The 11,604-nt window shown below is 43.0% G+C and overlaps 1 pseudogene across 1 annotated transcript in view; it reads right to left on the bottom strand.

Annotated features, from left to right (window-relative positions):
• LOC122546593 (class I histocompatibility antigen, F10 alpha chain-like) overlaps window positions 1-9,728 on the bottom strand; it is a 49,566-nt pseudogene extending 39,838 nt beyond the window's left edge. The window contains exons 1-3 of the transcript XR_015752989.1: window positions 9,351-9,728; window positions 8,052-8,069; window positions 4,324-4,535 (exon numbers count right to left, since the gene is read on the bottom strand). The product of XR_015752989.1 is annotated as a class I histocompatibility antigen, F10 alpha chain-like (transcript). The remainder of the gene's footprint in view (window positions 1-4,323; window positions 4,536-8,051; window positions 8,070-9,350) is intronic.
• Between the last annotated feature and the right edge of the window lie 1,876 nt (window positions 9,729-11,604).

Here is an 11,604-nt window from a genome sequence, read left to right on the forward strand (position 1 = left end):
GAGCTTTATAAAGTCTCAGTAGCACATTGCTGGTTTTATATCCCAACCCTCTTGAGATAAATTACAAAATTACATTTGCTTTCTTAACCACAGACTCAACCTGAAAGTCAACCTTTGGAGAATCCTGGACTAGCACTCCCAGATCCCTTTGTACTTTGGCTTTATGAATTTTCTCACCGTTTAGAAAATAGTCCATGCCTGCATTCTCTTTTCCAAAATGCAAGACCTCACATTTGCTCAAAGCAGGGTAAGATGTTGATGTTTGACATTAAACTCCCCCTGTTTACACACTGAATTGAAGCTCACAACTACTGATTTCAAGTTTCAGATTAAATGAATTGAACCCTTCTTGTGAAATCATTAATGAGGAATTTGGATAACATGAATCACGAAAAATTATTAATTTATTACAAACCACAATTATCAGCATTTGTAGCTACACATTGATAGTAAATAGATAAAGATGCTTTCTCTATAGATAGATTATAATTATTCAATTTATAACTGTACGTTTATATTTGGTGAATTAAAGTGCAAAATCGATTGGTATCCTACAATATAAAAAGTGCTTCTGAGATGCCTCAGGACATTGCATTATTTCAGGTAAATCACTGACCCACTGAAGATAGTGAAGATGAGAAAGCATGAGGGAGAAACCATCCATAAAAATCCCTCGGATGGTGACACTGCTCACATTTCTGAGATGAGATGGAAACACTACTTGAGAAGGTCTCACTTGGTGACTCAGGATCGTAACATGCAGATCTGGGATCTACTGTTCAATCTGTGGAAACACATTCCCAGGGAAATTTAATTACAATCCAGAAAGAACTGGGTATGAACAATGAGCTGTAATTCTGTGTCTGCTGTGATATGGAAGGATGAGCGATGATGTCCACGTTCACACTGGAATAGGAGAATCCCACATGAGGTTCTGGGAATCACAGAATCCTTACAGTGTGGAAGCAGGCTATTTGGTCCATCAAGTCCACCAACAGTCCAAAAAGCATCTCACCTATACCTAGGCGAAAGTGAGGACTGCAGATGCTGGAGTCAAGATTAGAGTGATGCAGGAAAAGCACAGCAGCTCACACAGCATCCGAGGAGCAGGAAAATCGACATTTCAGGCAGAAGCCCTTCGTCAGGAAGGGTTCTGCCCAAAACATTGATCTTCCTGTTCCTCAGATGCTTTTCCAGCACCACTCTAATCTTGACTCTCATCTACACCTACCTATCTATACTATCCTGTAACTCTACATTTCCCATGGCCAATCCACCTAATCTGTGTGTGCAAATAATGGCAAGCTTACGGAGTTTGACGAAAGGCCAGCTCCCTGGGTCTTACATGATAACAGAGGGCGTTTTCTGCAGATCTTTCTTGCCTAGGGCAGCACGGTGGCTCAGTGGTTAGCACTGCTGCCTGACAACACCAGGGACCTGGGTTCGATTCCTGCCTCGGGTGACTGTCTGTGTGGAGTTTGTACATTCTCCCCGTGTCTGCAAGGGTTTCCTCCGGGTGCTCCAGCTTCCTCCCACAATCACAAAGATGTGCAGGTCAAGTGAACTGGCCGTGCTAAATTGTCCAAAGTATTAGGTGCATTAGACAGTGGTAAACGTGAGGGAATAGGTGGGTTACTCTTCGGAGGGTCAGTGTGGACTTGTTGGGCCAAATGGCCTGTTTCCATACTGTAGGAAATCTAATCTGCACCTCTGAGGACTGTGGGAGGAAACTGGAGCAGCCAAGGAAACCCACTTGGAAGACATGCAACTCCAACCACCTAGCGGGAAACAAACCACTGTGAGGCAGTGGTGCTAATCACTGAGCCACTGTGTCACTGCCTTGTGTTAAGGAAGGAATGCCCTGCAGTGGAGCCCAGGAAACCCACAAGGTAAGGAAATACTTCAGGGAGAGGGGAGGAGTGAGGAATTAATCTGACAGGGTTGAGCAGAGACTGGGTGGGTGAGACAGGGTCATGGAAGGAGTAGTATGGTTACAAATACATCAATGCAGAGAGAATTAAAGATCACTTACTAAATCATAACTGAGCTGGAACAGAGACATCAAACTGAGAAAATAAACAAAATGTGAGAAATTAAATAAAATATCAAATAAGACAGTGTGAGGTATCCCCATTAATTTATGGATCCAGGATTCAATGATCCTTAGCATTAACTTACCAGACTCGCACGGCACAGTGCAGTGGGAAATGAGGGGAAGGGAGTATGGATGAAGAACTGAAAAGAGGAATTGGGGTACAAGGGATTCAAGGAGTGGAGAATTGGGAGGAATGGGTCTTGGGTTATGGAGATAAGGAAAGGGGAGGGGATAGGAGAATGGAGGTTGAGGGACGCCAGAGTGAGGAGGAGGGCACATGTGTCGCCTTGAGTCACACTCAGAATAATATAACTACAAATTTCTCCATCATTCCCAATCCTCTGTTCCCTCAGTCACTTACTGCGAGTTGGTGTGCACGTCGCACTTAATGTATCTACAGAAACAAAATAAACATCCATTAGAATAACCCATTCACAGAGAGAGAGAACACAAGTTATCTTGTTAACATTCAGTCTGATATTCTCTCACCCTTCACTCCCAGTGTCCTCTCCTCCCAGTATAGATTCCCCACACTCCCTCTCCATGCAGTTCCAAATCTCTTCCTCACCAAACCTTACCTCTCTGTGACCTGATCCAAATGATCATTACGATTATCCCGAACACGGCAACAAAGAGATCCAAGCGTAATTCAAAGATAGATGCTTTACCCACTGTTTCCTACGATTTCTTAAACACATTCGAATAACATCAGAATTATTTCTGTTCCCAGTTCTGTATTGATGTGGGCAATTTTAACTGATCCTGTCCATTGGGCAGTGACGGAATTGGTTGAAATTTTGGTTTGACCCTCACTCAATTTAACTCTCCAGTGACTTTCCACCTAAACCTCACCCCTTGCCTGAGGCATGTTGACCAGTTTTGGAAACTCATTCCCAGTTTTCTCTGTCTCTCTCTCTCTTCAGTGAAAAAGTGGTACTCTGGGAGATTGGTAACTTTGCCCTTTTACTAATCCAGAGGTTCAAGTGAATCACCCGTGGACACACGCACAAATTACACAGCCAGTGGAATTTAAATTCAATTGTTAATATCTTGACTATGAAACTAATGTTCCTGATGAAGAACACAAATCTGATTTTGCGCGTAATAATACCACATTTATTTCATGATTCTTTTTTAAAGAAGAAAATCTGGCCTGGCACACAGGTAACTCTGGGCCCACAGCAATGTAGCCTATTCTTAACTACCTTCTGAAAAGGCTGAGCAAGTAACTCACTTCAGAGGCAATTGGGATTGAGAAATAAATGCTGGTCATGCCAGTGAGGCCCAAATCACCTTAACTAACTCAAAAAAAAAGTTACTGCCCCTGTCCTTAATCGTCTCCACTTCCTTATTTCTCAATGAGAGAATGGAGAATCTCTGTACTTACTACATTCTCGTTTCACACTGCCTCCTGGATCCACACTGTCTCTTCTGTAACACTGGCGAAGGTCAATCTCTTATATTTGAATAGAAACTGCAATGAGAGGACAGGAAATGCCCAATCCTGGAGGATCATAACCATCCCATAGGATTCTCACTCGCTCACTCACAAACCATCGCTTGATCTTCATCAATGTGACATGATTTTATAAATATTTCATTCAAAATAGGGAGAAGAAACAAACATTCTGCATGTCTTCCACTCATATTGTGCCACAAGGTACACACACACGAGTCACAGGATAAAGTATAACTTGGGCTAAGAATCGGCCTGACACTCACCGAAAAGAAAAAGAATGACATAAGACTTGTATTTAAAAAGCAAGTTTCTTGATCTCAGGACATGCTGAAATGTAATACAGCTCGTTAATTTCAGTAATCATTTTAAAGGAGGAAATCAGGGAGCTTTTGCATCTAGAAAGGTTCTCACAAACCGGAACCGATTAATGATCAAATAATCTGGCTTGATAACACTAACTGAAGTTTAACATTGACCAGGATGTTGGGGATAACTTCTCTTCTCTTCTCCAAAAGATTTTCTACATACAGCTGACAGAGACTCGATTCAGCATCTTGTATGAAAGACAGCAACTTAGCACCACAGCACTCTGAAGACTGAACTGGCATGTTCAGTTTAATTGCTGTTAATGCCCTGGGGTAGGCTTTGTACCTACAACCTTCTAATGCAGAACTCAGAGGGGCACCACCTACATCACAGTCAACAATACCCTTCAGAAATTCCATATCACTGATCTTACCAGACGTCTGCTTTGTACTTTTCATCATACGTTCAGATTCTCCTACGTCATGTCTGATCGTTTATTCTCAACATCTGTGTAATAGTTCCAGTATTTTGTATCAAAATAGTCTTCTATGAACTGCTGCCTGGGGATCATCCGATGAATATTAGCATCATAATAATTGAGTTGAACTCCACTGACTATCAAAATATTAGTCACGTCAGGAAAATTCTTAATGCCAGAGACTGCCGTGTAGATCAGTGAATGAGTGAGTGTAATAAACATTTACACAAACCACCACCTGATCAAAGTGAGCCCCATTCTCACAATGACAATCTCCAATAATCGATCACTTTAACACATTGTCAGAATTCTGCCTGAATCAAATAAATTATGAGTCTGAATTAGATGTTGCAGCCTCTCTTCTCTGTCTTGCACATGACAGACAGCATCTTGACAAATTTAAACCAAGTCATAGCTGCATATGAACTATTTTCAATTCTGCCCCAACTTCCTGAGACCACATTCAAAACCATAAAAAAAAAGAGAAATACAGCACAGGAACAGGCCATTTGGCCCTCCAAGCCTGTGCCCATCATCACATCCTAACTAAACAAACAAAAAGCCTTCTGCTCTTATTCAGTTCGCATTCCTCTATTTCCTCCCTCATCATGTGACCATCCAGATACCTCTTAAAGGACGCCAGTGTGCCTGCTTCCACCATCTCCTTCGGGAGTGTGTTTCAGGCTCTTATCACTCTCTGCATGAAAACTTGCCTTGCACATCCCCCTTAAATTTTCCCCCTCACCTTCAGCCTGTGCCCCCTTGCAATTGAAACTTCAATCTTGGGACAAAGCCTCTGACTATCCACCCTATCTATGCCTCTCATAATTTTGTAGATCTTCACTGGGTCTCCTCTCAGCTGCTGTCTTTCCAGTGAAAACAACCCTAGTCTTCTGCACCTTTCCTTATTGCCAATGCCCTCAAGACTGGGCAACATCCTGGTGACCTTCTCTGCACATTCTCCAAAGCTTCCACATTCTCCTGGTACTGTGGTGACCAAAACTGCACAAAGACTTCAAATGTGGCCTATCAAGGGTTTTATGTAGTATTTTTTATTTCAAAAATATACTTTATTCATAAAATAATTTGATGGTCTGTACAATTGGTCATGCCATACAAACGTAAACATTTACATACAGAGATCAGAATTTATCATTATTATATACAGGTGTGTACATTTATCAATCATCTGTCCATAAGGGTTTTATTTAGTTGTAACATTGTTTGCCAACACTTGTACTCCATGTCCCAGCAGGTGAAGGCAAGCATGCCACATGCCTTATTAATCACCTTGGCCACCTTGTTACCACTTTTAGGGAACTGTGGACCTGCACTCCCAGATGTTGTCTGTATGTTTATGATTCTAAGGGCTCTGGCATTTACAGGATAATTCACACCTAATTTTGATGCTCCAGAATGCATCACCTTATATTTGTCTGCATTAAACTCCATCTGCCATTTCTGTGCCCAAGTTGCTAATCAGTATCCTTTGTATTCTTTCACAATCATCGGCACCATCAGTAATCTTCATGCCATCTGCAAACTTACTAATCAAACCACCCACATTCTCCTCCAGATCGTATATATATACTACAAACGACAGAGGACCTAAGACTGACTCTGTGGAACACCAATAGATACCAGTCTCCATTCTGAAAAACATCCTTCCTCTGCTACCCTATATCTTCCATGACCAAGCTATTTTTGTATCCATCTAGCCAGCCCACCCAGAATCCCATGTGATTTTAGTTTTTTTTAAACCAATCTGCCATGTGGGATTTTATCACATACCTTACTAAAGTCCATATAAATTACATCCACAGTCCTTCCCTCAACTATCTTTGTCACCTCTTCAAAAAATTCAATCAGGTTGATGAGACATGACTTTCTCCAAACAAGACCACACTGCCTATGACTCACTAGTCCATTTTCTTCCAATGAGCATATACCTTGTCCCTCAGTATCTTCTTCAAGAGCTTTCCCACCAGGGACGTCAGGCTCATTGGCCTAGGATTTCCTGGATTATCCTGTTTCCTTTCTTAAACAAGGAAACGATATTGCTTTGTCTCCAATCTTCCTTGTCTGTAGTCAAAGAGAATGTGAAGTTATCTGCTAATGCCCCTACTGTTTCTTCCCTGGCCTCTCGCAGTAACCTGCGATAGTTCCCATCTGATCCTGAGGACTTGTTTATCTTAACGCCATTTAGGATACCTAATACTTCTTACTTCCATATATTGACATTCTCTGGAGTACTCACACATTCATCCGTGACCTCAACATCATTTAAGTCCTTCTCCTTGGTGAATACTGGAGTTGATTCGGCGATAACACTGTAGTTATATTGAGCAATTGCACGTTCTAGGAAGATTGCGCAACAGCAGAGCCATTTAAACTAATGAGACTTGAATCATGTTATAACCAATACACAGTTTAAACGTTTGCACTTTAGAAACACAGTATCCCCAATTTGGAAATCGCTTTACAGCAAACTTGAATTAATGAAATGTGCGTTATAGCAGAACGACCTGCACTAAGGATTTCTCCCACTTCCTGTGGCTCCCCACATAACTTCCTTCCTTTGTTCTTGAGTGGGCCTACTCTTTCCCTTGCTACCCTCTTTCTTCTGACATATGCATTCATGTGGAATATGAACAACAACTCGATTTAGGTGATCACAATCTCACATCGGGCTGTGATTGAATCTCCATTTGTGGAGGAAATTGATGTCCTTTGTAATGAAGATGTGAGTGTACATTTAAGAGTATCAAGGATGCGGCAAGTACACAGAGTGCTGGAGAATTTACAAAGTAACATTTTGATTAAGAACAAACAGCACTCGCTGAGTTGGTATGAGACAAAAACGCAAAGTTGAATTCGGCCAATCAGTTTAAACTATATCCCAAAAAAGTCAAACTCCAATCTAATTTCAGTTGAGTATATTGACAATCTTAGAAGCCAATGACACAATCCGATGTTCTGAATTATAAGACTGGGGAAAACTGAACAGCTGAGAGGAGAACTGCCAAGGCCTAGCATGCAACAGACTGCTTGGAAAAAATCTCTCTTAAAATTACCTTTTCAATCAGTAACTTGTGACGCAGAAATTCCTAATAAGGAGAAAAGACGACACAGGAAGACCCGAAGACAAAAACCTCCAACTGCCTGGTTTTGAGATGAGAAGTGTTGTTTTGTAAATCTTAATTGGGAGTTTTATCCAACGAGTATTAAAGAAGGGAAGGTAAAAGGCAGGTGTCATGTACTGGCCAAGTGAATTAGGTTAGAATGCGACTATCTCCTTTTGATCTTCAATGGTGTTACCATTAATGAAAACCTCAAGATCAACTTCTTTGAGGTTACCATTGTCCACAACCTGAAGTGGATAAGCCACATGTACGCTGTGGCTACAGAAGTAGATCAGATGTTGGGAATTCTGCAGTGAGTAACTCACCTCCTGACTCCCCATAAAATTCTTACCACATCCGATGATTACAACATGCACTCTTTACACTACTGATGCACAGTTGCAGTGTGCACCATCTACAAGATGCACTACAGCAACTCAACAGGACTCCTCTGACAGAACTTTTCAAACCTGTGACATCTATCGTCAAGAACAATGGCAACAAATGCATGGGAACACGCTGAAAATTCACCTCCAGACCAGACACCATCATTTGGAAATATATCGCTATTCCTGCATTTTTGGTTAATATATAGCACTGTGGATGTATCTAAATGCCACAGGTCTTTTCAGTTCAGGAAGGCACCTCTCAAGGTCAAGTGCTGCCTTCTGAAGTGTCAATAACAATGAGGCAAAACTTTAAAGAGAGAGGCAGGATTTGGAAAAAAAGCCTTTCTCACCGAGAGGGAGAGGAATCTGGAGTGTACTGCCTAGGATGGAAGTTGAGATGAGAAACTTAATATCCTCTAACAAGCATTTGGATGAGTACTTAATGAGCTCATTTGTGGTTATGGGTCTATCACTGTGGAGTGGGACTAATGTAAATTTGGCAATACAGACTTGATGTGCTAAAGAGCCTCTTCTGCATTGTATGATTCTAACTTGGGATGAGCAATAAATGCGAGCCCAGCCAGCAACACCCAGCACAACTTGACCTATCACTTAAATTTAATAGCAATTGCGCAAATGTGGTCCATCACAAACCCGGGGTCGATCACTGACCTGGAACAGTATCCTTGGAAACACCCGGTCTATCACTAATCTTGAAAAAGGGAACATCTGGAGTGAGATACTGAGGAGCCCGTCCTGACCAATGAACATCTGGAGTGATTTTTGAGTTTATTATTGTCACTTGTACTGATGCAGAGTGAAAAAGTTAGTTGAACCAAAGGTAGGTCTGCAGATTATCACCAAAACCACAAAAGAAGTGGTGAGAGTGAATCTGGATTGAAATGTTAAGAAACAGGAATATTTGGGAGCATGAAGTGTGAGACCACGGGGGATAGTCACTGTGTGAACAGTCTCTCTGTCAACAGAGGTATGGATAATCCAGAGCAGGATCCCCACTGTCCTTCACTGAGCTTTTTAATCAGCCCCTTATACACAGCCAGTAGGATGTTGGTGTCTGAGATAACCCGGCCTATTCAACCATGAGGGCATCACAGCTGAGCCTGGGCTGGGTTAAACATGGAGTATCCTCTCCTCCCCGCAGTGGTTACAAGACTTTAGACCAGGAATGATTAAGCTGTTTGGCTTCTCCCAATCGATGTGAAAATTAAACTTGTCCATTGGAACCATTTCCCATTTGCTCGGAGCTTCTCTGATCTCGGGGTTTCTACACCCTGCTGTCAGGAGACCTGGACACAAATCCCATCAGAGTCTTCCAGACTGTGCTGCCTTCAATGTGTAAAAGATCAGGCTGGCTGTATAACAGGCGGCTGGTCAAACATCCCCCATTTCAAACTCTCCCCAAGAGATTCACATTCACCCCAGACACAGAGAGAGAGAGAGAGAGAGAGAGAGAGAATGGAAATCTGAATTCTGTACTTACCGGGAGAGACCCGGGAAAAACACAGGGAGATGGAGAGAAGGATCAGCAACATTCTGAAAATCCACTCTCCCTATTCCCATCAGGGATTGGGAATAAAATACGGGATAGAGGGGGGGGATAATCGTGGTTTATGGACTGGACGGGGGAACAAAACAGAATTGTCAAGATTTGACTTTAACTGTTTGACAGAAATTTGCTCCTTTTCCTAAACACAAGGCGAGGGAGTGACTGACTGATTCCTCCCAGACAAATAAAAACAAAAGGACAAAGGGTTGACCGTCCCCAGTTCCCGTGGGATTGAGATTGAACCGGAGATAGAAAAAGGGATCTGAATCTTTACCCTGGAGACAGCAAACAGACACCAAGTGGGACATTGTTTACAACATGGCGGAGTGGGAAGCGTTCTCACTCCTGAGACCCCCCTCCCCCTCCTCCTCCCGCTCCCGCTCCCCCTCCCGCTCACATATCACCAGGTTATAGTGGGAATCTCCCCTTCCATTCACTCCAAGTGATTTAACATTGATTGAAAGGCTAGCTGTTCAGTATTAGCACAGGTATCCCAGACCCTATTCCACACGTGTCACTTATCCTTGGTTGGGAGTCAAAATGTTCCTGAATTGAGAGATTTATGATATTGACAACATCCTCAAGTCCTTCAGACCTTGATCCACAGCTGGCCACCTTTGCGATGCAGCCTGGGAACCTCTCCATTCAGCATCCTCTCCCTCCACTTCCATTTCTTCCTCCTTCTCACCTCCTGCTTCTCCCTCAACGAACTGTCTTCTTCCAAGCCTTACCATCCTCACGATCCACACCTCACAGGAGGATTATAGGATCATAGACATGTACAGCATGGAAACAAAGCCATCCGTTAAACAGGTCCATGCCGACCAAATATCCTAACCTAATCCAGTCCCATTTGCCAGCACCCGACCCATATCCCTCTGAACCCTTCCTATTCATATACCCATACAAATGCCTTTTAAATGTTGCAATTGTACCAGCCTCCACCACTTCCTCTGGCAACTCATTCCATACACGCACGAATCTCCACATGAAAAAGTTGCCCCTTAAGTCCCTTTGAAATCTTTCTTCTTTTCCCCTCAACCTACGCCCTCTACTTCTGGATTTTTCAACACCAGGGAAAAGACCTTATCTGTTTATCCTATCCATGCCCTTCATTATTCTATAAGGTCACCCTCACCCTCTGATGCTCCAGGGAAAACAGCGCCAGCCTATTCAGCCTCTCCCTATAGCTCAAATCCTCCAACCCTGGCAACATCCTTGTAAATCTTTGCTGAACCCTTGCAAGTTTCACAACATCCTTCCGACAGATATTGCATGCAATATTTCAAAAGTGGCCTAACCACAGACCAAGTCCGAAACTACAAAAGCAACCACCCCAACACACACAAAAGAAGTTGCATCAAGACACTGTTCAAAAGGCCCACAACACACTGCAGTACACCAGAACTGCAAAAAGAGGAAGAACAACACCTATGCAATGTATTCGCCAAAAAAGGATACACCCGCAATTTCATCAACAGATGCCTAAGGGAAAGACAACGGAATGAGGACATGCCGCAACCCAAAGGACTAGCCACACTACCATACATCAGGAGCATTTCAGAACTGACAGCCAGACTACTGCGACCACTAGGACTCATAACAGCACACAAACCAACAGCCACTCTCAGACAACAACTCAACAGAACGAAGGACCCGATACCCAGCATGAGCAAAACCAATGTAGTGTACAAATTCGCATGCAAGGACTGCACAAAACACTACATAGGACAAACAGGAAGACAGCTAACGATCCGCATCCATGAACACCAATGAGCCACGAAACGACATGACCAGCTATCCTTAGTAGCCACACACGCAGATGACAAGCAACATGAATTTGATTGGGACAACACTACTATTATAGGACAAGCCAAACAGAGAACAGCCAGGGAATTCCTAGAGGCATGGCACTCATCCACAGATTCAATCAATAAGCACATCGACCTGGACCCAATATACCGGCCACTGCAGCAGACAGCTGGAACTGACAACCGGAAGCAGCAGATACAAATCACTATAAATGCTGGAGGAAACATCACAGAAGCGCTTCACAGGAGGCTCCCAAGCACTGAGGATGTCACCTAGACAGGGGACGAAACGTCTGCAACACAAATTCCCAGCTCGGCGAACAGAACCACAACAATTGCTATCATATCCCAGTTCCATGCTCCTAACCATGTGCTGA

This window comes from Chiloscyllium plagiosum, unplaced genomic scaffold, assembly GCF_037043375.1.
Source record: "Chiloscyllium plagiosum isolate Xiang-an unplaced genomic scaffold, Cpla_swu_hap1 HiC_scaffold_35, whole genome shotgun sequence".
In the NCBI taxonomy this organism is placed as follows: domain Eukaryota; kingdom Metazoa; phylum Chordata; class Chondrichthyes; order Orectolobiformes; family Hemiscylliidae; genus Chiloscyllium; species Chiloscyllium plagiosum.